Genomic DNA, 26151 nt, shown 5'->3' with positions numbered 1-26151 from the left:
TAAAATAGTAGTAGAATTAATATTTAAATTATGAACTCATATTATTAAGACATTCCCTTTCCTGCAGACAAGCTTGTAAAAGGCTTCGCGGGATATTGTAATGTATATAGTTTTTGAATACAGCGCTATATTATGCAACACATGTACTAATATAAATAAAATTAAATAAATTGAAAAAAAAAAAAATAAATAAAGTCGATCAACTGTTTTGATTCGACATCAAATATGTTGATGGGAGGAAAATGTGATTTTTTATTTTGACTTTCAGTGGGGTTTCTATTTGAGTCGGAAGAAGAAGTTTGTAACTCTTTATTGTTTTGATTCTGATTGTAGTTTGGCATATCCACATTGGTTTGAAACTGAACATCTGGAAAATCTGTTTGTGTTATTTTGTTTTGATTTACAACATTTGTTGTATTAGGTTTGAAAGGATTGGCCACGTTTACGTTGATCTATTGCAGTATTGTTATTGTACGCCAGATAGTAGATTCTGGGTCGAAACACGTTGTTCAAGAACGCAGCTTCATTATATCATTACGCTGCTGTATTATATAGCATAAATATAATTAACATTAAACCCATAGTAAACAGCATTTACGCTGCTATATTATAAAGCATATATAAAGGGTGATTTGTTAAGAGCTTGATAAATTTTTTTTAAAAAAAAACGCATAAAATTTGCAAAATCTCATCGGTTCTTTATTTGAAACGTTAGATTGGTCCATGACATTTACTTTTTGAAGATAATTTCATTTAAATGTTGACCGCGGCTGCGTCTTAGGTGGTCCATTCGGAAAGTCCAATTTTGGGCAACTTTTTCGAGCATTTCGGCCGGAATAGCCCGAATTTCTTCGGAAATGTTGTCTTCCAAAGCTGGAATAGTTGCTGGCTTATTTCTGTAGACTTTAGACTTGACGTAGCCCCACAAAAAATAGTCTAAAGGCGTCAAATCGCATGATCTTGGTGGCCAACTTACCGGTCCATTTCTTGAGATGAATTGTTCTCCGAAGTTTTCCCTCAAAATGGCCATAGAATCGCGAGCTGTGTGGCATGTAGCGCCATCTTGTTGAAACCACATGTCAACCAAGTTCAGTTCTTCCATTTTTGGCAACAAAAAGTTTGTTAGCATCGAACGATAGCGATCGCCATTCACCGTAACGTTGCGTCCAACAGCATCTTTGAAAAAATACGGTCCAATGATTCCACCAGCGTACAAACCACACCAAACAGTGCATTTTTCGGGATGCATGGGCAGTTCTTGAACGGCTTCTGGTTGCTCTTCACTCCAAATGCGGCAATTTTGCTTATTTACGTAGCCATTCAACCAGAAATGAGCCTCATCGCTGAACAAAACTTGTCGATAAAAAAGCGGATTTTCTGCCAACTTTTCTAGGGCCCATTCACTGAAAATTCGACGTTGTGGCAGATCGTAAGTCTATTCATGATGAAATGTCAAAGCATACTGAGCATCTTTCTCTTTGACACCATGTCTGAAATCCCACGTGATCTGTCAAATACTAATGCATGAAAATCCTAACCTCAAAAGAATCACCCTTTATTTAAATATTATTTGTATTGTAAGCAGCAGAAGTCAATAGCCGACCAATTTAAATAAAGAATCTAATTTCACCGTCAACAATTGGACAGGTTGTCGACTTCTGCTGCACTAGTTCATTTACACTAATATACTAAGTCAGCATAAATATTACTTAAGTCATTGAGTCATTAAGTCTGGTTACCCTAGAAAAAGAAAGGATAAAAGTGGTGGCATACGCAGATGATGTGGCTCTAGTAGTCAGGGGAAAATTCCCATCCACAATCAGAGATATTATTCACAGGACCCTCCGGATGACTGAGAAATAGGCGAAAGACAATGGTCTTGGGGTAAATCCTGCAAAGACAGAACTAGTCATGTACTGCAAAGATCGCAAAACTCCCACGGTTAGGCCCATTTCCTTAGGGGGTATTGAAATTCACTTTGGTGGTCAATATAAATGTAATACGAGTAAACAGATCAAGTGCTGGTTGAGAACTGGTTTTATTGATCATAGACAATAGACTAAAACAAATATATTTGGGAGTATAAGAGTTTTTGCAGTGACAATATAAAGAATTCAGTGTTGTCAAACTACATACTTTTCGCTACATCTCCCTTTTTCAATGATTTTGTTTACATACATACATACACAGAAAAAAAAGTGTCTCGTAAATTTAAGAAGATTTTTACAATAATTTATTACAAGAATTTTCCGGAATTTTAGTTCATTTTTCGCATCTTCAACGAAAATTAACTACTCGGAAGGAAATTTTACAAATTCTAAGTAGCAATTGTTTAGTTCATGGCCTACAAAATACGATGGAAATTTCCTTAAAAAATTTCTTAACTGGTAGTTAAAAATTCGTTTGTCATGCTATAAAACTACTTGTGAAATGTAAAGTATTTTGTAAATAATAAGTGCAATTTACTACAAGATTTTTTTGTATGAGAAAATATTTTTTTACGAATAATGAACTTGAAAGTGGATAGCAATTTCTTATTGACAATTCCTATAGTTAATAATTGTTGGTAAAAAATTACCCAATGAAATATTTTTAGTTCACATGTAATTAAATTTATAGACATTTTCGTCAAAAATGGTAGATAACATTTCTTGAAAATTTTGCAAATTTTAAGTTAAACGTTTCATTGTTCGTAAACTGGTGTGCCTTTACAAATATTATTCTTAGAGTAAATTGTCAGCAGATGCGATGAACTAATGCATAGTACAGAGATCTTTATCGGCATAGTGGAATGTGATTAATGTAAAGATGATGTTACTTGAGTTTTGTTGTGTATACATGAGCGTGGGGTTGTTTTTATTTTTGTTCATTTAGTTGTTTGTGTGTGTGTGTGTTTGTTATTCGCGGATGGTTTATTTGGCTGGATGAGGTGTTGTTTTCAATAAGGGCACATGTGCTTTTGTTGTTGTAGGAATGTTTTGGCTTTGCTTGGTTTTGTTTGGCATGCTTCAGTTGTATAGTTGGCGTTGGCGTGGGCTGTTGCATCTTTTAAGTAGGTATGCAACAAGGGAGTATAAAGGCATGGAATATTTTGGATTTTTGAGACATATATTGGTGTTTGTTTATTAAACCTTTTAAATGAAAGTTATTAATATTTTATCGGTAGTTTAGAAAAAACTTATTACGAATATTTAGGAAAATATGTTGAAATTGAAAGTGTATTGAAATTTTTATTATTCTATGTATAAAATTAATATTCAATTCCAGATGAATTTGGAAAATTTTTGTTATATCTCAGCGTATAGTTTATTCATAAATTGGTAGGTATTTTTTTAATATGACTTTCTTTTAAAAAGAATATTTTTTATGTATATTATTATTTGTTAATTAATTTTTTTTGGAAACCAGTTTAATGTTTTTCTTTGTTGTAAAAACAATATTTAATTTCAGAGCAACTCCAGATGGATTCGAACAAATAAAAAATAGAGAATTGGTAAGTTTTCTTTTCAAAATTGGCTTTATTTAAACTAGAATATTTACGTTTTTGTGACCTTTTTATCATAAAAATTACAGGTTTTTAATACCATATTTTAGTATTTCTTTAATCAAATTTTTTGGAAACCAATGTAATATTTTTAATGTAAAAACAAATATTTAATTTCAGAATAACCCCTTAAACATTTGGACAAATTTTTGTACTCCTTTGCCTGTAATTTAATAGTGAATTGGTAAGGATTCTTTAACTTTCTTTTAGCCCTGGACAGTCATCCTTATTTTTTGTACATTAACATCAGCCTTCGTCATTTTGACTACGGCTCATTTCAAGACGCTAAAATTTTCATCGTGAGCGAAAAAGTGAACCAAACTTGAGTTTATTTTCTTATTCAATTTGGTTTTAAGTAGTATAAAACAAAAATTCATAAAACGGTCGAATTAGTATAACTTAAATTCACCATTTCCCAATAGACTAAAATGCATTTTAAATCGAAAATGAAATTACGTGTCGTCATTTTGACGAATGATGACTGTCTAGGTTTATCAAGAATATTTGGTTTTTAATGCATATTATTATTTTTTTCATTAGATTTTTTGAAAACTTATTTAATAATTTTATTTAATATTTAATTTCAGAGTAACCCAAATAAATTTGGACTTTTTATATTTCCCCTCAGCGTACAATTTAATAGAGAATTGGTAAGTTTTATATTAAAACTTTGGCTTTCTTTTAACAGGAATATTTATTGTATTATGTCCTTCACATCGATAACAACACAATTTTATGAGTTAATATAACATATTACTTAATTCATTATTTCTCCAATTGTTTCAGGTACAAACTTTATGAGGTACGTTTAACTAAGAAAAGTTGAATTCCTTACACCATTTAATAAAATGCCCCCATGAGCATGTAAGTTACAAGCTAATTTAAAGAGCTAAAAAATTATATTTTATAACATGTTAATTTTTAAAAATTTTTATTATTCCTTCCATTTTTTTCAGCAAGATATGTGAAAAATATACTTACGATGAATAAAAAACTAAGGAAAAGTCAAAATGTCCAAAAAGCGAGTTAAAATAAACTACTTTCTTGTTCCACATGGTCATAATTTTCAAAATTAACAAAAACATTGTATTAAGTACTTTCATCATAAATTTTTATAATAAAATACTTTTGCTTAAAGAAAGTTTAATTTTATTGTATGAACATTTTCATAATAGTAAAACGGTTTGTTGTTCCTTTAATTATTTAATTTCTCTGTACTGTGGAATGATTGATTTAAAAATAGTTTAGTCGTCGACATTTTAAAGAGACTGTTAACCAATTTTTATTATCAGGTTTCCCACAAAATAAGCAAGTAAACCAAAATAATACTGACTTTTTAACTTGGTAGGGGTATATAAATCTTATGGTGTTGTAAAAATGAACTAAAATACAATGTTATAGATGAACTAAAATATAAGAGCATTATAAACTAGACAAGTTGAAAAAAATCTTAAGGGCTAAATCATGGTCAATAGTACTACAGTTTAGTTCATTTTGCAATGGAAAAGGGTTCACTGTTTTTTCAGTGTATATATAGTTTAAGAGTATTTCAAAGTTCTATTCTGATTTTACGCATACATATTCTTTTTTCATAACTGTAATTCACTTTTATTTACATTATTTCGCTTTCTTAGAAAATATGAGTTTCTACGATATATTTTATCATCTTTTTTATAAGGTACGATCTGGGTGTTTGATGCCTCCCTACAACACTCGCTGGGGTCCAGTATTTACCTTCTTTAACCCATATTTTCTCCCCGTTTTCAAAGATTTTGACGGGACTAGAATTTTTTATCATAATATTTTTTATATTGTTTGTTGTTTTTCTCAAGTATTGGAACAATTTTGGCGGAATTTTGGTTTTTGTAAAATTTTTCAGATCCTGGAATCAATGTTCTAGTTTGTCTCCCCATTAATATTTGTGTTGGTGTTAAGTTCGAAGTTTTTATTGGAGTATTTCGATATTCTAATAACGCGTACCATAGGCTATCTTTCCCTTCATTCCATTTCATAATAAGTTTCTTTGAAACCTGTACCATTCTCTCGGCAAAACCATTAGATTTAGGATAATGAGGACTTGTCGTTGTTACTTTAATATCCATACCTTTGGCCCAATTCCTAAACTCCAATGAATCAAAAGGCATGTTGTCTGCCACGATCTCTATTGGTAAACCATAATATAAAAAATTTATGGATAATTTTTCAATTACGGATTAGGCCGTTTTCTTTCTCAGTGGAATGATATCTAAATATTTCGAAAAATAATCTCCTATCACTAAAAAAATTTGTCCTGAAACTTCCATAATATCCATTCCGATTTTCGTATATGGCTGTGGTGGTATCTCATGATTAAGAAGGGGTTCTTTAATATTATATGGCCTGTATTTCTGGCAAATATTGCATTCACTAACCAATTTATCAATTTCTGCATTCATGTCCGGCCAATATAAAAGTTGCCTTGCCCTGTTTTTCGTTTTTTCTGCACCTAAGTGTGTTCTATGAATATCTTCTAAGATGCGTTTCCTGAGGGTACGAGGAACATATATCCTATCGTCGTAAAATACTAGACCATCCTCTGTAAAAATATCTGCCCTTTTATTCCACAAAATTTTAATTTCGGTTGAGATGTCATATCTTTTCTTTGGCCATCCATTCACACAAAATTCTTTTACATTTTTCAAGACTTCATCTTTCTCTGTCTTATTTATAAATTCTCTTTTTCTATCATGGCTGACATTTACCGATTGAACCATTTCATCTAATCCTTCTATCTCTTCGTTACAATCCTTTTTTGCAAAGCTTCGAGACAGCCTATCGCTAAGTACAAAAACTTACCAGGCAAATAAAAAAATCCAGAGAGTATTTTTCCAATTTGAGCTTCATACGTTGTAATTTCATTGAAGGTATTTTATGATAGTCTTTCTTCATAACACCCAATAGTGGCTTATTATCAGTCACTATCTTAATCTTTCTGCCGTAAATGTAGTTATGAAATTTTTCACAACCGAAAACCACGGCGAGCATCTCCTTTTCTATTTGCGCATATCTAGTTTCTGCTTCCGATAGACTTCGCGATGCGAAACAGACTGGTCTTTTATTTTGTAGTAAAGCACAACCCAACCCATCCTTTGATGCATCAGTTTCAATACAATTTCCTCATTGCTGTCAAATGGTTTCAATGATGGTGCATTTATAATCAATCTTTTTATCTGATTTAGACAACTATCATGTACGGGCAACCATTCAAAAATGACAGATTTCCTCATTAGTTCTCGGAGTGGTGTGCTAATTTCTGCGAGATTCGGAATGTACTCTCTTAGATAATTTATGATTTAATTTATGAGTTGCATTAGTCTTTGCAACTCATTTTTCGATTTAGGAGAACCCAACTCTTCTATTCCTTTCAACCTATCTTTATCACATTCTATGCCGCTGTCAGTGACGCGATGTCCGTCTTTAATATCGAAAACCGAAAATAATTTTTTGCCCAGTAATTTAGGCTTTATCTGTTCAAAAGGTGGAATTTCATAAAAATACTCCTCAATGGCCATATTCAATTCTTTAAGATCAATACAAATTCTCAATTTTTTATTCGGTTTCTCTACCACGACAATATTTGACACCCACGAGCTTAGTTCCTCAGTCTTTTCAATCACATCTTTTTCACATAATCTCTTTAGTTCTTCTCTCAATGGTTCTCTTAGAGAGAGTCGTACACGTCTAGCAGGCTTACAACATGGAATCGCGTTCTCTTTTAATTTTATGCTGAACTCTCTCTTAAAACAGCCTATACCCGAAAAAACACTTTCATATTCGGCTTTCAAAACTTCTTGGGTCATGCCTGTTATACTATGTACTCTTTGTAATAAGTTTAAAGAGATACAAGATTCTAATCCAAGAATTGGTATGCAACTTATTTTTTCATCGACAATATAAAAATTCAACATAACCTCCATAGTTTTTAATTCGCATTTCAATTGAACCATACCAAGATTTTTAATTTCTGTTCCATTATATGCAATTAAGGGATTTGGATTTTTAGAAAATTTGTAATTTTTAATGTTTTTTAAAAGTTTAAGAGGAATTACATTCACAGAGGCTCCAGTATCTAGCTTGAGGTTTTACAAAAACCTCTCCAATTTTTAATATCTCATACCATGTTTTAACTTTGGGGTTATCATTTATAGAATTTATGTAAATACTGGACTCACTAGACGAGTTTTTAATTTTTAATTCACCCACTAATTTAGTTTTACAAACATTTGCCAAATGATTTTTTCTATTACATTTTATACATTTTTTCCCAAAAAGCGGGACATTTTCCTTTACAATGACTTTTTCCACAATATGAACAAGAAATTTTTCCATCATTCGTTTTTACATTATATTCTTTAAAACTGTTAATCAACTTTGGCATATTCTTACTCTTTCCTCCACTTTTCTCTTTTATCACATTTACCTCACACTCATCAGCATTCAATTTTACCATCTGCTCGTTTGACACCTCAGCTGCTCTCGCGTATTCAATTGCCATTACCATTGTTAGATTTGGAGTTTCCAGTAGCCTTTTCTGCAACCTTTTGTCAGCAATTCCTAGCACAATTCGATCTCGGATCATTCTGTCCTCTTTCTCAAATCCACATCTCCGAACAATTTTCTTGATGTCTAATAAAAAATTATCAGATGGCTCTCCTTGTGCCTGACATCGGTTGTAGAACAAAAAGCTTTCATAAACCTCATTACACTTGGGTTTGCAGAAATTTTCAAACGCCTCGGTCACTTTGTCATACTTTGACCTATCCGTGGTTTCAATATTAAAAGAGTTAAATACCTCAACAGCCTCTGGTCCAATAGTATTTAAGAATATAGTGACTTTCACAGGTTCTGTATTTTTATCCAATTCAATTGCAGCCGCAAATATTTTAAAATTTTGCCTGAATATTCTCCAGTTTTCTGATATATTTCCAGAAAGCTTTAACTCGTCCATTGTTTTTACATAATCCATATTTTGAGTTTTATAAATATAACGCACAGATTTTGGTGGTCTTCCACAGGGCTTCTTACTTAGATGAATGCTCGTATTTGCTTTGATATTCGATTTCGAACGAACCATTTGGACATTAATCCTTTATACTGTTCTTTATTTATTTTGTTTTTTCGTTCTCAAGTAACGGGAATTATGTTCTATTATGATTGTTTCACCGACTGCGCCATGTAATACGAGTAAACAGATCAAGTGCTGGTTGTATACGTACAAATATATTTGGGAGTATAAGAGTTTTTGCAATGACAATATAAAGAATTCAGTGTTGTCAAACTACACATATATATATATATATATATATATATATATATATATATATATATATATTATATATATATATATATATATATATATATATATATATATATATATATATATATATATATATATATATATATATATATATATATATATATATATACACAGTCTCACATAAGTTTACATACCATTGAGGTTTTACCTTATAACTAAAACATGTTTCTTGTTGTTGTTTATAATCCAGACTAGAAACATCTTCTTGAAAATGGACAAATACTTTGTTTTTCAAATTAATTTACAAAATCTAAAGCATATATATGCATATTTTATTATATTTTAATAATTAAAGAAAATACAATTTCTTAAACCGTATGTAAACTTGTGTAAGACTGTGTATATATATATATATATATATATATATATATATATATATATATATATATATATATATATATATATATATATATATATATATATAATATATATACATATATATATATATATATATATATATATATATATATATATATATATATATATATATATATATATATATATATATATATATATATATATATATAATATATATATATATATATATATATATATATATATATATATATATATATATATATATATATATATATATATATATATATATATATATATATATATATTATATATATATATATATATATATATATATATATATATATATATATATATATATATATACATATATATATATATATGTGTAGTTTGACAACACTGAATTCTTTATATTGTCATTGCAAAAACTATATATATATATATATATATATATATATATATATATATATATATATATATATATATATATATATATATATATATATATATATATATATATATATATATATATATATATATATATATATATATATATATATATATATATATATATATATATATATATGTAGTTTGACAACACTGAAGCGCTAATTTCTGCGAGATTCGGAATGTACTCTCAGGTTTCCCACAAAATAAGCAAGTAAACCAAAATAATACTGACTTTTTAACTTGGTAGGGGTATATAAATCTTATGGTGTTGTAAAAATGAACTAAAATACAATGTTATAGATGAACTAAAATATAAGAGAATTATAAACTAGACAAGTTGAAAAAAATCTTAAGGGCTAAATCATGGTCAATATTACTACAGTTTAGTTCATTTTGCAATGGAAAAGGGTTCACTGTTTTTTCAGTGTATATATAGTTTAAGAGTATTTCAAAGTTCTATTCTGATTTTACGCATACATATTCTTTTTTCATAACTGTAATTCACTTTTATTTACATTATTTCGCTTTCTTAGAAAATATGAGTTTCTACGATATATTTTATCATCTTTTTTTATAAGGTACGATCTGGGTGTTTGATGCCTCCCTACAACACTCGCTGGGGTCCAGTATTTACCTTCTTTAACCCATATTTTCTCCCCGTTTTCAAAGATTTTGACGGGACTAGAATTTTTTATCATAATATTTTTTATATTGTTTGTTGTTTTTCTCAAGTATTGGAACAATTTTGGCGGAATTTTGGTTTTTGTAAAATTTTTCAGATCCTGGAATCAATGTTCTAGTTTGTCTCCCCATTAATATTTGTGTTGGTGTTAAGTTCGAAGTTTTTATTGGAGTATTTCGATATTCTAATAACGCGTACCATAGGCTATCTTTCCCTTCATTCCATTTCATAATAAGTTTCTTTGAAACCTGTACCATTCTCTCGGCAAAACCATTAGATTTAGGATAATGAGGATTTGTCGTTGTTACTTTAATATCCATACCTTTGGCCCAATTCCTAAACTCAAATGAATCAAAAGGCATGTTGTCTGCCACGATCTCTATTGGTAAACCATAATATAAAAAATTTATGGATAATTTTTCAATTACGGATTAGGCCGTTTTCTTTCTCAGTGGAATGATATCTAAATATTTCGAAAAATAATCTCCTATCACTAAAAAAATTTGTCCTGAAACTTCCATAATATCCATTCCGATTTTCGTATATGGCTGTGGTGGTATCTCATGATTAAGAAGGGGTTCTTTAATATTAGATGGCCTGTATTTCTGGCAAATATTGCATTCACTAACCAATTTATCATTTTGTGCATTCATGTCCGGCCAATATAAAAGTTGCCTTGCCCTGTTTTTCGTTTTTTCTGCACCTAAGTGTGTTCTATGAATATCTTCTAAGATGCGTTTCCTGAGGGTACGAGGAACATATATCCTATCGTCGTAAAATACTAGACCATCCTCTGTAAAAATATCTGCCCTTTTATTCCACAAAATTTTAATTTCGGTTGAGATGTCATATCTTTTCTTTGGCCATCCATTCACACAAAATTCTTTTACTTTTTTCAAGACTTCATCTTTCTCTGTCTTATTTATAAATTCTCTTTTTCTATCATGGCTGACATTTACCGATTGAACCATTTCATCTAATCCTTCTATCTCTTCGTTACAATCCTTTTTTGCAAAGCTTCGAGACAGCCTATCTGCTAAGTACAAAAACTTACCAGGCAAATAAAAAAATCCAGAGAGTATTTTTCCAATTTGAGCTTCATACGTTGTAATTTCATTGAAGGTATTTTATGATAGTCTTTCTTCATAACACCCAATAGTGGCTTATTATCAGTCACTATCTTAATCTTTCTGCCGTAAATGTAGTTATGAAATTTTTCACAACCGAAAACCACGGCGAGCATCTCCTTTTCTATTTGCGCATATCTAGTTTCTGCTTCCGATAGACTTCGCGATGCGAAACAGACTGGTCTTTTATTTTGTAGTAAAGCACAACCCAACCCATCCTTTGATGCATCAGTTTCAATACAATTTCCTCATTGCTGTCAAATGGTTTCAATGATGGTGCATTTATAATCAATCTTTTTATCTGATTTAGACAACTATCATGTACGGGCAACCATTCAAAAATGACAGATTTCCTCATTAGTTCTCGGAGTGGTGTGCTAATTTCTGCGAGATTCGGAATGTACTCTCTTAGATAATTTATGATTTAATTTATGAGTTGCATTAGTCTTTGCAACTCATTTTTCGATTTAGGAGAACCCAACTCTTCTATTCCTTTCAACCTATCTTTATCACATTCTATGCCGCTGTCAGTGACGCGATGTCCGTCTTTAATATCGAAAACCGAAAATAATTTTTTGCCCAGTAATTTAGGCTTTATCTGTTCAAAAGATGGAATTTCATAAAAATACTCCTCAATGGCCATATTCAATTCTTTAAGATCAATACAAATTCTCAATTTTTTATTCGGTTTCTCTACCACGACAATATTTGACACCCACGAGCTTGGTTCCTCAGTCTTTTCAATCACATCTTTTTCACATAATCTCTTTAGTTCTTCTCTCAATGGTTCTCTTAGAGAGAGTCGTACACGTCTAGCAGGCTTACAACATGGAATCGCGTTCTCTTTTAATTTTATGCTGAACTCTCTCTTAAAACAGCCTATACCCGAAAAAACACTTTCATATTCGGCTTTCAAAACTTCTTGGGTCATGCCTGTTATACTATGTACTCTTTGTAATAAGTTTAAAGAGATACAAGATTCTAATCCAAGAATTGGTATGCAACTTATTTTTTCATCGACAATATAAAAATTCAACATAACCTCCATAGTTTTTAATTCGCATTTCAATTGAACCATACCAAGATTTTTAATTTCTGTTCCATTATATGCAATTAAGGGATTTGGATTTTTAGAAAATTTGTAATTTTTAATGTTTTTTAAAAGTTTAAGAGGAATTACATTCACAGAGGCTCCAGTATCTAGCTTGAGGTTTTACAAAAACCTCTCCAATTTTTAATATCTCATACCATGTTTTAACTTTGGGGTTATCATTTATAGAATTTATGTAAATACTGGACTCACTAGACGAGTTTTTAATTTTTAATTCACCCACTAATTTAGTTTTACAAACATTTGCCAAATGATTTTTTCTATTACATTTTATACATTTTTTCCCAAAAAGCGGGACATTTTCCTTTACAATGACTTTTTCCACAATATGAACAAGAAATTTTTCCATCATTCGTTTTTACATTATATTCTTTAAAACTGTTAATCAACTTTGGCATATTCTTACTCTTTCCTCCACTTTTCTCTTTTATCACATTTACCTCACACTCATCAGCATTCAATTTTACCATCTGCTCGTTTGACACCTCAGCTGATCTCGCGTATTCAATTGCCATTACCATTGTTAGATTTGGAGTTTCCAGTAGCCTTTTCTGCAACCTTTTGTCAGCAATTCCTAGCACAATTCGATCTCGGATCATTCTGTCCTCTTTCTCAAATCCACATCTCCGAACAATTTTCTTGATGTCTAATAAAAAATTATCAGATGGCTCTCCTTGTGCCTGACATCGGTTGTAGAACAAAAAGCTTTCATAAACCTCATTACACTTGGGTTTGCAGAAATTTTCAAACGCCTCGGTCACTTTGTCATACTTTGACCTATCCGTGGTTTCAATATTAAAAGAGTTAAATACCTCAACAGCCTCTGGTCCAATAGTATTTAAGAATATAGCGACTTTCACAGGTTCTGTATTTTTATCCAATTCAATTGCAGCCGCAAATATTTTAAAATTTTGCCTGAATATTCTCCAGTTTTCTGATATATTTCCAGAAAGCTTTAACTCGTCCATTTTTTTTACATAATCCATATTTTGAGTTTTATAAATATAACGCACAGATTTTGGTGGTCTTCCACAGGGCTTCTTACTTAGATGAATGCTCGTATTTGCTTTGATATTCGCTTTCGAACGAACCATTTGGACATTACTCCTTTATACTGTTCTTGATTTATTTTGTTTTTCCGTTCTCAAGTAACGGGAATTATGTTCTATAATGATTGTTCACCGACTGCGCCATGTAATACGAGTAAACAGATCAAGTGCTGGTTGTATACGTACAAATATATTTGGGAGTATAAGAGTTTTGCAATGACAATATAAAGAATTCAGTGTTGTCAAACTACACTATATATAATATATATATATATATATATATATATATATATATATATATATATATATATATATATATATATATATATATATATATATATATATATTTATATATATATATATATATATATATATATATATATATATATATATATATATATATATATATATATATATATATATATATATATATATATATATATATATATATGTGTATATATATATATATATATATATATATATATATATATATATATATATATATATATATATGTGTATATATATATATATATATATATATATATATATATATATATATATATATATATATATATATATATATATATATATATATATATTTACTCTCAGCGCATTGTTTCAAGACACTTTTTCATCGTTGCGCATTGTTTGGGCTCATTTGCATTGTTCAAGGACGGTCCCGCTGTTTTTATTCATTGCAACGCATTGTTTGGAGACGTTGATAGTTTCGGGACTTTTTTTTTTTCCTTTGAGATTTGCATTGGAATGAACACCTCTATCATATTTAAAGGGTCTTTTTGTATTTTCACACTTATTTGTACATGATCAGTTCAACCAGTACCGTTTCCCGAAAATAAATTTAAAGATTTTTACCTATGAAGATAGGTCAGATTCTGGATTTATAAGACCCATTTTTGTTTGAGTTTTAGAAATCGGTATATATGGAGGCCTAACCAGCGTTGCAACAACAATTATTTATTTTGGACCAAATTTTTTTCAAAATACGTACCAGCGAACCACCTTTCTAAATTAAATTAATATAAAAATTTTTCTTCGATAGAATTTATTTCCAAAATTTTATTTCTGTATAAAATATTGACCTCATTTTATTTCTATAGAAAATTTTATCAATATGTTATTTCTATAGAAAATTCCGCCAAATTTTATTTCTGTAGAAAATGTAGCCATAGTTTATTTCTATTGAAAATTTAGCTAAATTGAGTTTCTATAGAAAATTTTTGCCAACATTTTATTTCTATAGAACATTTATCGAAAATCTTTTTCTACAAACAGTTATAGCAAAATTTTATTTCTTTTTAAAATTTTTACAAAATTTTTGATTAATATTATATCTATACAACATTTTCTAAGCTTATTTCTGTACAAAATTTTATTTCTATGAAAATTTTGTTAAAATTTTATTTCTAAGAAAATTTTGTTAAAATTTTATTTCTATAGAAATGTTTGTCAAAATTTTAATTCTGCAGCAAATGTTGCCAAAATTTGAAAAAATTTGCAAAATGGGCGATTTTACGAAAATGGACCAAAATCAACCAAATTCCACTTGGTCTGACCATCGGTCAAAATTCAATAATTGTTTGGATCAATTTTGGTCCGATTGGACTAATGGAGGCTATGCCAAAACGTGGAGGGACACACACAGTATTCAACACATCTATTGTAGTTCTAGAATCTAGACCCCAAATCGGATTGCCGGTCTATAAGGGTACCATATCAAAAACTGGACCGATACACAATATACTCGGCCCTAGATATGGTCCTAGAATACCTCTAGATCTCCAATTTCAGGCAAATTGAATAAAAACTACGGATTGTAGAAGCTCAAGAAGTAAAATCGGGAGATCGGTCTATATGGGGGCTATATCAAAACATGGTCCGATAATCACCATTTTCTACACATCTCTTTAAAGCCCTAGAATACCTCTAGATTTCCAATTTCAGGCAAATTGAATAAAAACTACGGATTCTAGAAGCTCAAGAAGTAAAATCGGGAGATCGGTCTATATGGGGGCTATATCAAAACATGGTCCGATAATCACCATTTTCGACACACCTCTTTATGGTCGTAGAGTACCTCTAGATCTCCAATTTCAGGCAAATTGAATAAAAACTACGGATTCTAGAAGCTCAAGAAGTAAAATCGGGAGATCGGTCTATATGGGGGCTATATCAAAACATGGTCCGATAATCACCATTTTCTACACAACTCTTTAAAGCCCTATAATACCTCTAGATTTCCAATTTCAGGCAGATTGAATAAAAACTACGGATTCTAGAAGCTCAAGAAGTAAAATCGGGATATCGGTCTATATGGGGGCTATATCAAAACATGGTCCGATAATCACCATTTTCTACACATCTCTTTAAAGCCCTAGAATACCTCTAGATTTCCAATTTCAGGCAAATTGAATAAAAACTACGGATTCTAGAAGCTCAAGAAGTAAAATCGGGAGATCGGTCTATATGGGGGCTATATCAAAACATGGTCCGATAATCACCATTTTTGACACACCTCTTTATGGTCGTATAGTACCTCTAGATCTCCAATTTCAGGCAAATTGAATAAAAACTACGGATTCTAGAAGCTCAAGAAGTAAAATCGGGAGATCGGTCTATATGGGGGCTATATCAAAACATGGTCCGATAATCACCATTTTCTACACAACTCTTTAAAGCCCTATAATACCTCTAGATTTCCAATTTCAGGCAGATTGAATAAAAACTACGGATTCTAGAAGCTCAAGAAGTAAAATCGGGAGATCGGTCTATATGGGGGCTATATCAAAACATGGTCCGATAATCACCATTTTCCCCACACCTATTTAAAGCCCTAGAATACCTCTAGATTTCCAACTTCAGGCAAATTGAATAAAAACTACGGATTCTAGAAGCTCAAGAAGTAAAATCGGGAGATCGGTCTATATGGGGGCTATATCAAAACATGGTCCGATAATCACCATTTTCGACACACCTCTTTATGGTCGTAGAGTACCTCTAGATCTCCAATTTCAGGCAAATTGAATAAAAACTACGGATTCTAGAAGCTCAAGAAGTAAAATCGGGAGATCGGTCTATATGGGGGCTATATCAAAACATGGTCCGATAATCATCATTTTCGACACACCTCTTTATCGTCGTAGAGTACATCTAGATCTCCAATTTCAGGCAAATTGAATAAAAACTGCGGATTCTAGAAGCTCAAGAAATAAAATCGGGATATCGGTCTATATGGGGGCTATATCAAAAACATGGTCCGATAATTACTATTTTCGGTACACCTCTTTATGGTCCTAGAATACCTCTAGATTTCTAATTTCAGGCTAATTGGATAAAAACTACGGATTCTAGGAGCCCAAGAAGAAAAATCGGGAAATCGGTTTATATGGGGACTATATCAAAACATGGTCCGATACTCACTATTTTCGGCACATCTCTTTGTGGCTTTTATAAGCCCAAGACCCCAAATCGGGCGATCGGTTTATATGGGAGCTATATCAAAACCTGGACCGATATAGCCCATCTCCGAACTTTACCTGCGTGCAGACAAAAGACGATTCTGTGCCAAATTTCAGGACGATAGCTCCATTATTGAAGGCTTAAACGTGATTACAACAGACGGCCAGACGGACATGCTTATATCGTCTTAGAATTTTTCCCTGATCAAGTATATATATAGTTGGAAATCGATATTTCGATGTGTTGCAAACGGAATGACAAACTTATTATACCCCCCACCATTCTATGGTGGTGGGTTTAAAAAAATAAAACAAGACACCTTTTTTGATAATGGTACTTTTTGGCATTAATTTTTGTTTAATAACATCATGTAGTGTAGGCAATGAATGGACTAATTTCTTGTTTAATTTGTAACTATATTCTCCCATTTACCCATCAACAATGTACAAATTTCATCAAAATCGGTTAATAATTTAGGGTGCTGTGTGAATTCTTATTTGGGGCACTGTATATATATGGGACCAATATCTGTACAGCTGGAATCACGTAAACCGGAGAAAAACGTTGGCCTCTATGGTCAACTATATGAATCTGGATCGATTTTAACCAACATTGGGATACATAGCTAGGACGTCACTTCTACTCCCTTCACGTGAATCGATGTAATATTTGCCTGTATTCTCTTTTGATATGAAACCACATTGAAAATCTAATATCAGCACATAAACTTTAATTTTACTATCCAGCTAAAAAATTATCGTTGTAAAAATGTTTATAATTATTTGGCTTGCATTGAAAACAATTTATTTTTATGTTACCATATTTAAAACAAATGGAAAAAGTTGTGTTAAAAATTATCTGTTAATAAATACTATTTATTTTTGAGAACCAAATATTTCGATATTATTGAATTATTTGTATTTTTTGTTGTTTTCATTAGGACACACATTAGTTAGGCCTCTACCTGTGTGAGGTCACATTACATTGCTTCTGTGGATGTTTCCAAGAATAGTATAAACATTTACGTTCGCTTTTGGAAAGTATGCCACTAGTAATTGTCAGCGTTTTTCCAAAGCTCTATTTTGACTTTCATTGGCGTTCAAGGAATTGCATGTTTCTATGGACACAACATTGATGGTATGCTTTGAAGTTCTTACGCATTCGATTTGTGTTTTTAGACTCAGCTTGCTCCATGAGACATCGTGTACGAAGAGTCGACGCAACCCTATGAGCATTCCGCAAAGATTCCTTGAAGTTAGCTAACGAGAATTGTACTCATTTTTAAATGTACTGAAAAAAGACAAATGTGTTTATCTTTTATACATTTCAAACAAAATATCAAATGTAAGACAATGTTGTACGTACCTTGAATTTGCATATTTAGTGAGACAAATCTCGGAAATTTTATTTACAAACTAGAAACACTCCATAATAAATAATGAAAACAATTTATGAAAGTCTATTTGTCTCTTTCTCACAGAGGGTTGCCAACCCTTACGATTTTCGTCATTTTAACGCTTTTATACCCTTCACCACTACTGTGGTACAGGGTATAATAAGTTTGTGCATTTGTATGTAACGCCAAGAAGGAAAAGTCTGAGACCCATCTTTTAGTATACCGATCGTCGTAGAATTAAATTCTGAGTCGATTTAGCGATGTCCGTCTCTCTGTCTGTCCGTCTGTCTGTTGATGTATTTAGTCCGATTGTCCTAAAATTTGGTATAGGGTCCTATTTCGGCTCAAAGACGATCCCTATTGATTTTGGAAAAAATCGGTTCAGATTTAGATATAGCTGCCATATATATTTTTCACCGATCTGGTCATAATTGGTGTGTATATCAACCTATCTTCCTCAAATTCCGTACATCCGAATATTTTAAGAGTCTCGAAAAACTTGCAAAATATCATCCAAATCGGTTCAGATTTAGATATAGCTCCCATATATAGCTTTCGCCTGATTTACATTCCCTTGTCCACAGATGCCAATTTTTTGCTCCGATTTAGTTGAAATTTTGCACAGGGAGTAAAATTAGCATTATAGCTATGCCTGTCAAATTTGCTGGAAATCGGTTCAGATTTAGATATAGCTCCCATATATAGCTTTCGCCCGATTTACACTCATATGACCACAGAGGCCAATCTTTTACTCCGATTTAATTGAAATTTTGCACAAGGAGTAGAATTAGCATTGTAGCTATGCGTGCCAAATTTGGTTGAAATCGGTTCAGATTTAGATATAGCTCCCATATATAGCTTTCGCCCGATTTACACTCATATGACCACAGAGGCTAATTTTTTGCTCCGATTTAGTTGAAATTTTGCACAGGGAGTAGAATTAGCATTGTTGCTATGCGTGCCATATCAGGTTGGAATCGGTTCAGATTTAGATATAACTCCCATATATATGTTTTTCTGATTTCCACAAAAATGGTCAAAATACCAACATTTTCCTTGTAAAATCGCCATTGCTGAGTCGAAAAGTTGTACAAATTACTCTAATTTTCCTAAACTTCTAATACATATATATCGGGCGATAAATCATAAATAAACTTTTGCGAAGTTTCCTTAAAATTGCTTCAGATTTAAATGTTTCCCATATTTATTTTTTACTAACATTGTGTTCCTCCCTAGTGCGGACTTAAATTTTGAGTCTATAGATTTTGTAGAAGTCTATCAAATTCTGTCCAGATCGAGTGATATTTAAATGTATGTATTTGAGACAAACCTTTATATATAGACCCCAACACATTTGACGGATGTGATATGGTATCGAAAATTTAGATCTAAAAAGTGGTGCAGGGTATAATAAAGTCGGCCCCGCCCGACTTTAGACTTTCCTTACTTGTTATATTATATTAAGGTGAGTACTATGTTCGGCTTTTTCACCAAAACACTAAGTTAAAACTACAAATATATTTATGAAGACGATTATATTTTGATCGAGTCTTGCCAAATAATGGATGGAAAAGATCCAAGGAATTGATTGCAAATAATTTTATATTTCTAAATTAGTTAATTAAAAAAAGTAACCGTGAAAACAAGCTGGTTTTCAGCTTGAAAACTGAACATAGTACTCAGCTTTAGGCATGTGAGAAGTCCATGATTTTAAAGTAAAGGCCGGTATGCACCTCTAGCGAAATTTTCGGTAGCAAAAATTTATTTAAGTCTACAACAAAAAACAGGGTTGAGTACACAAATTTTAAACCAGCTAATCGCTTTTAAAAATTTTTTAAAATATCTTCCAAATATTCCTCAAATAAATTTTTGATTACAGCTTTTGACAGCGAAAATGTCGCTAGAGGTTCATACCGGCCTTAAAGATAAGTACTATGTTCGATTTTCGAGTTGAAATTTTTGCGGGTACTTTATTAAAACAGTTCAAAATATGGTACTTACGGACCCGAAAGTCTGGATGGTAATTAATATATATTCCATTCAAATAAAAGGTAAACAATAATTTAGAATTCATATAAAAACTTCATCACCATGGAACCGGAGTAGTCCTTCAAAATATTGACCATTTCTAATATAAGCAACATGGTACTCATATTAAAGCTAATTTCGAGTACATTGCGAATTTGATTAAGAGATTTTTATAAAAAATCATTAGGGAGAAAACACAACAAAATATTTTTTGCATGTCATTTGCCGCATAAGGAATAATGTGCAAGACTGTTTTGTCGCAAGAATTTTGACATCGTTGACTCAATGTGTTGTTAACAATTTCAATTGTTAAATCCTAGTACTGAAACCATATTTTCAAAAAAATTTCCAATATCAATCATTCCGCATTTAAAAAATGAGTGTCCTACTAACTGCAAGCAGTATACAACTGCTAATATGACTCAAAAACGCCACTTTTCTATTTTGTGTTGTTATATTGGATTTGCACAAAACATATGTATGTGAGTAAAATACATAGTAAATATAGCAACCACATTTACGATGATTTTTTAAAATCTTGATTGTTGATACCGGCCTTTAGGCAGAAACCAACTTAGTACTAAGCATTAAAATTAGTCACTGTTTAAGAAAAATGAAAATTGCATGACTAAGTAGTTCCTTACTTTTATAATAAAATATAAAAGTAAGTAAATATTTACTTACTTTTATCAAATTAAATCGAATTCAAATGACTTCTGCTTTTGTTTCAATAAATCGTATAAGTGTGACGGTTTTTTGACTAATTTTATGCTCAACAATTGGCATCACTGCCCAGCGTTGCTAATTTAGCTATTTTCCGCTAGATTTAGCTTTTTTGAAGTCGTTTAGCGGGGGAAAAAGTGCATATAGCGTTTAGCTTTTTTCATGGTCCTTTTAGCTATTTGTGGCTTTTTTATTTTCGACATATTTCTATTCAAATATAGATAAAACGGCTTTTTTATCTAAGCCTTGCTGGCAGAATAAGGTTTTCCACATATTTCAAAGCTCAATTGAAACATTAGTAGTGATTCCAACCATTATGCGGGCATTTTTGCAGCAAATACGCCTTGTAAAGTTTTTGCCTCATATTCATAAAAGTTATCGTATAATTTAAATCTACTATTACCATACCAATTTCTTATATAAATTGTCACTAATTATTAGGAATATTTTCATTTGAATCCATATATTTTTTATGTTATTATAATATTCTAAAGTTATAATGATATTACTAAATTAAAATAGTAGATGTGAATTGTTTTGTACACTGAAGTAATATAGTAGTGAGGCCAAACATTTATTGTCCTTCAAATACAAACGCGAATTTTGGTTATAATAGCATTTGTGAATTTCTCTTATATAAATTGTTTTCCTTGTCCAAAAGCCGATAATGTCATTTTGTCCTTATAGTTAAGTCATTCAACTTAAAAATGGGTATATTTTCATGAAAGAAGGCTAGGGTCAATTTTAAAAACCTTAAAATTAATGAAATAAACTTTAAATTTGTGGAGTTTTTGTATCTTGACCACAAACCAAAAAAGCGTTCAAAAATAGATGTTTTTTAACACTTTTTTTAAAAACGTATACATAGAACAATTTCAACTTGAAGACGAGTCTGAATTTGAAAATTTAATTTGTCATTAGCACGTGTTTAAAATACTTTGATAGATCATGAAGAAAAATCTGAAAAAAACTAATGAATTCAAATTTGACTCGCAATCGGAATAGTACATACTTTTGTTCAGTGCATATAAGAAATAATTAAGGAAATCAAGTTTTGATCATGTGGTATTATTTTTTAACATCAAGTAGTACAATAAACTATATTGTATTGATGGGAGCCACCGTGGTGCAATGGTTAGCACGCCCGCCTTGCATACACAAGGTCGTGGGTTCGATTCGTGCTTCGACCTAACACCAAACAGTTTTTCAGCGGTGATTATCCCGCCTCATTAATGTTGGTGACATATCTGGGGGTTTCAAAGCTTCTCTACGTGGTTTCACTGCAATGTGGAACGCCGTTCGGACTCGGCTACATTGAGCTTAACATGGCGAAAAATTTTCCATTTGTGATACTTTGTGTTTTCGAGTTGAAAAACTGACGTTTATAGTACGGCGCCATTTGCAATGTGAATTAAGAAAAAAATTATTTATTAAAAACTATTTGTGTGGGTTTATAACACAACATGGATTATAGTTTTGTTCCGAAATTATACAAAGGATCAAAGAAGTAGCAGATCATTTGTCCAAGGAAAATAAAATGTTAAGTTTGTAATAGCAAACAGCACCCACCAACTTAATTTATATCGCTCCCTGTTAAATAGCGCTCCAAGCTACCTAAAAAACGCCGCTTTCTATGTGCTAAATAATGGTTTCCATAAAAAATTTTCGCAAGAATGAACATAGTACCGGCCTTTAGGCGGTCTTCGTTAGATGAGGAAGCTTTTACTAAAACACACCTTAAGCCAACAAAAATGGGTAAAAGCTGGTACTCTGTTCGGTTTTCGAGTTGAAACTCCATACAAACCCAAAACTTGCGAAATTTTTACCATTTGTGGTACTATGTTTTTTTTTCGAGTTGAAAAAGTGGTGTAAATCGATCGGTCAGTATTATCATAACATGGCGCCATTTGCAATGCGAATTGAAAAATAATTTATAAGGTAAGTACTACGTTCGCTTTTCGAGTTGAAAATTTCGCGGTTACTTTATTAACAGTTCAATATAAAGCAGATAAATTAACTCAATTGATCCGCAATTTCTTGTTCCATTAGATTTCGGCAAGACTTGACACGTTTGTTTTCATGTATAATTTTGATTATTTCAGGAAAAGTAATCGCGAAAATAAAGTGCTTTTCAACTCGAAACCCGAACATAGTACACACCTATAGTCATGGCGATGAGTACCAAACATTTTTTTTATATTTCCCATTAGATGTTATGTTTTACCATTTTGCTTATTATTTATTTTTTCGGAGGAATCGGTGATCTTGTACACTTTATGGTTATGAAAAGTGCGTTATGGTTATAAAGTGTGCGTATTCGAAAGTATTTTGCCGCAACGCTTAAAATTCAACAACTTGGCAATACTGATGAGGTTATTCTGACATGCTATAGATCTATTTCACTCGATCACTCAACTTCGTATGTGAGGCAGAATGAGAAAAAGATGTTTGTGCTATATTTGCTGTGGGTAGGGATGTCATTTGTTGAGAATGCAATTCGTCAAAAATTTGTCACCTTTAAACGATTTATTCAAATAAAAGCACAACAGAAGTCATTTGAATTTCATGAAACTGAGTAAACATACCCAACAAACACAAGGATGAGTATTTTTCACATGTAACACCATATCAATTTGATAGTGAATCCCATATTCAACATTAATTCAGATGGCCTTGCAAATTGATTGCCTTCAACAAATTTTCCAATAGGTTTGAAGCATTAAAATGAAATTTAGTTTGAAAAGTTGTTGGTAATATGTTGAGAAATTGTTGCTAACGTGTTGAATTCTACTGTTGAGGGTAATGTCTGTTTTTTGTTGAGAACGCGATTTTCTCAACAATTTCTCAAATTGAATTTTAAGGTAATTCTTTGAAAAATGTTTGAAACCGTATTGAATATAAGCATTTCTCCAATGCTTGTGTCTATTGGGTAGTAACTAATTAATCATATAATTTTCATTTCATTGACTTATTTTAATACTTAGTACTAAGTTGGTATCTGCCTAAAGGCCGGTACAATGATAGTTTTCGAATTGAAAATCTCTTTATTTTCACGGTTATTTACAATCAAAATTTAAAATGAAAATAAATATATTCCTGTGAAATCGCGGAAATTTCAATGTGAAAGGCGAACATAGTACTGTGGAGTCGAGCCAATTTTGCTCGACTCCGACTCCAGCATTTTTCATCAGCTCGTCTCCGACTCGAAAGTCCAAAGTCGGACGGGGCTCATTGTTTATATCCTTCAACACATTTACTAAAATTATTGATACCAACTCATATCTTTTAAATGTGTTGCGAGTTATATAAAGGTTTATGTTCCCATATGCATGCATTTCAATCTGAAATTGAATTTAGAGAAAATTCTATATACTTCTACAAAATCTATGTATTAAAAATTTAAATGTAACGTTATGGGACGTAACACAATTTTAGTAAAAAAAATATAAAAAAAGGAAAGTCTAAAGTCGGGTGTGCCGATTATAATATGCACAACTTTGTATTTAGATCAAAATTTGGGTAAAATCTCAAATACATAACCTGAAGTCCATAATTTAACAAGAAAGTGTTTTGTGTGTATAAATAATATTTTTTAAAGAGAAAATGTTAAATTACAATTTTTTTAAAATTCTTAGTTTCCCAGATGTCAATCGTTGAATTTTTAAATATTTCAACATTTTTGATATAAATTGTTGCATTTTTACAAAATTTAAAGTTTGTAACAAAATAAAAGGTATATGTTCCAAATGACTTAAATCGTGGTATTTTATTTTCGAGATCGTTTGACAAATTGCTGCATTTTTTCCATAATTTAACAAGAAAATGTTTTGTGGGTATAAATAGTATTTTTTAAAGAGAAAATGTTACGTAACAATTTTGTAAAAATTCTTAGTTTCCGAGATATCAATTGTTGAATTTTTAAATATTTTAAAATTTTTGGATAAATTGTTGCATTTTGTTACAAAATTAAAGATGAATGGATGAAAATAGTTTATTTTAAAGAGAAAACGTTACTTAAATTTTGTCACAAATACTTAGTTGTCGCACTATCGAACGTTGAAATTTTCAACATTTGAATATTTTTTAAATAAATTTCCTAAAAAATTAACAAAGAAGTACATAGTGGGTATAAAAACGATATTTTTTTTTTGTAAAAAATGCTTAGTTTTCGAGAGATCGGTCGTTGAAAATTTAAATACTTAAACCACGTTTTGATAAATTTCCGAATATTTTACAAAATTAAACAATAAACAGTGCATAATGGGCGTAAATAGTGTCTTAAAGACAAAACGTCAGGTAATAGTTTTCTCAAGAATGCTTGGTTTTCGAGATATAGAACGTTGAAGTTTTAAACATTTTAACATTTTTTGGATAAATGGCAGCATTTTGTTACAAAATTCAACAAAACAATTTCATAATAGGTATACATAGTATATTTTGAATAGAAAATGTTAAGTAACCATTTTGTCGAAAAGGCGTAGTTTTCGAGACATTGAGCGTCGAAGTTTTATATATTTCATATATTTTACCACTTTTACGGAAAATGGCTGCAGTTTCTACATAATGTAAGACAACCATACATACCATACATATTGGGAATAAATGGTGTATTCTAAAGAGAAAGTATTAAGTAAAAATTTTACGAAAAATGCTTAGTTTAAGAAATATCGATCGTTGAAAATGTAAATATTTTTCCACTTTTTCGAAAAATAGCATTATTTGTTACGTAACGAAAATTGAATTGAAAATTAAATATTTTACCTCTTTTTCGAAAAATGGCTACATAGGTATGTGAAAATAACTTAAAAACTTTTTTCCCTTTCCGATCACGTTATTTATTTAAGCAAATGGTAACTATATTTGAATTTAAAGTAAATGGGAATTTCGAAGCAA

At 30.9% G+C, this 26151-nt stretch overlaps 1 protein-coding gene and 1 long non-coding RNA gene across 2 annotated transcripts in view; one reads left to right on the top strand and one right to left on the bottom strand.

Moving 5' to 3' along the window:
* The window catches only part of LOC142221542 (tetratricopeptide repeat protein 21B-like), a 420560-nt gene that overhangs the window by 331144 nt on the left and 63265 nt on the right, over nt 1-26151 (top strand). The window lies entirely within an intron of this gene.
* LOC142221546 (uncharacterized) lies at nt 17966-18608 on the bottom strand. Its single transcript, XR_012718104.1, has 2 exons — nt 18477-18608; nt 17966-18401 (listed from the first exon to the last, which is right to left on the bottom strand). It is a non-coding gene; the product is annotated as an uncharacterized LOC142221546 (long non-coding RNA).

Source organism: Haematobia irritans, chromosome 1 (genome assembly GCF_050003625.1).
Source record: "Haematobia irritans isolate KBUSLIRL chromosome 1, ASM5000362v1, whole genome shotgun sequence".
Taxonomy (NCBI): Eukaryota; Metazoa; Arthropoda; class Insecta; order Diptera; family Muscidae; genus Haematobia; species Haematobia irritans.
This window is presented reverse-complemented; position numbering and strand designations above follow the sequence as displayed.